Source organism: Myotis davidii, unplaced genomic scaffold, assembly GCF_000327345.1.
Source record: "Myotis davidii unplaced genomic scaffold, ASM32734v1 scaffold64, whole genome shotgun sequence".
NCBI lineage: Eukaryota > Metazoa > Chordata > Mammalia > Chiroptera > Vespertilionidae > Myotis > Myotis davidii.
Window position 1 is genome coordinate 489,494 of NW_006296226.1, and position 1,500 is coordinate 490,993.

A 1,500-nucleotide genomic window follows, 5' to 3' on the forward strand; every position below is an offset into this window, starting at 1 on the left:
GGGCGGCCCCCATCTTAGGATTTCCGACCCAAGCCAACCCAGAAGGTACCTCCACGTCGATGAAGATTTTTATCACCACCTCCCAAACCCAGCAGTCCTAGGAGCTTTCAACCTGAAATACGATTGTTATTTTTTCCCGTGCCGGGCTTTGACAGAAAAAGTCAGCTTTTTATTAAAGACAAAGAAGTAAATTATCAGCCGGCGCACTGAGAGGGACGGCGGAGACCTGGCGCGTTTCTTCTCGCGGCCACGAGGAATTCATGGGGGGAGCGGCGGCCGGCGCTCAGACACCCCTGGGGTCCCGCGGGGGAGGAGCTCGGGACCGAAGGGCTTCCCCAAGTCCCTGCAGGCACCTGGAGGGAGAGCCCTCCCAGGTCCGCACAAAGCCGGGATCCTTTCAGCCCTGAACAGCCTCGCCGTCCTCCGCTCTCCTTTCTTTTCTCTGCTCTTTCTTTCGACTCCCGTCTCCCTCTCGCCTCGGCGCTTTCTCCTCCCTATTCCCCTCACCTACTTTTTCCCTGGCCTCTCCTCCCCCGGCCCCCTCCTTTCTTCGCCACCGCACGCGTAGAGTGTCATTTATTTATTTATTTATCACCCCCGCCATCAACACCCTTTTAGGGCTTCCAAGCTTTTCAATGCGAGTGGGAGGAGAAAAGGGCAGGAAGTGTTGACTCGGAGCGGGGTGAGATCGTGCCTCTGGGTGAGAGATTCTGCCCCAGAATAAACGATGGGGGAATGTCTAGGAAAAGGAGGATTCAGATCTGTTTATGAAACCCCGCTTTCCGACAGCGAGCAACACCGCGCGCGTCTCCTCCTCCTCCCCCTTTATTGTATGGGTTTATGGATACATCTTCCTGGACTGTTGTTTGGAAGGGGGAGGAGTGAGTATTTAAAGAGGGCAATCTCGCCCTGGATCCTCACCACCGCGCCTTCTCCACCGGATGCGCGCTCCCCAATGCGAAGGAATCCAGCGACATCCCCCAATTCAGCCGCGGACAAAAGAAACTTTAATTAAGGTCTCTGCCCCGCGCGCTGCGTGTTTTCGCTCTCTCTCCCAGGCTGTTGATGTCCAACTCGAGGATGCGAGAAATAGAAATGGCACAACCAGCCCATGCCCTTGAACTTCAATTGCTCCTGACTTGCTGTATTGATTTTTATACTGTAGGCACCCTCCCCACCTACCCCCTCCCCGTGCGGCGCCCCCCTCCGCCCCAATAAATTGAAGCTGTAGAAGATGCCCCACCTGGTTGGAGGTGGGGACCCACTCCTTTGAGAAAGGGATAGGTCAGAATGATTTGGGAAAAATTACACCACATAAAAAAATCAAGGTGTGAAAGCTTCCTTTTTGGCTCTCTTGTCTTCAACACCACACCTTATCATTAGGAGCGCTGATTGTTACTTTCCGAGCCTTAGATGATCGGCCAGAAAGTGCAAACAACGCGGGGCTGGAGGGTGTAAAGTTATTTAAGTAGGCTTTTTTTTTTTTTCTTTTGGTGCGCC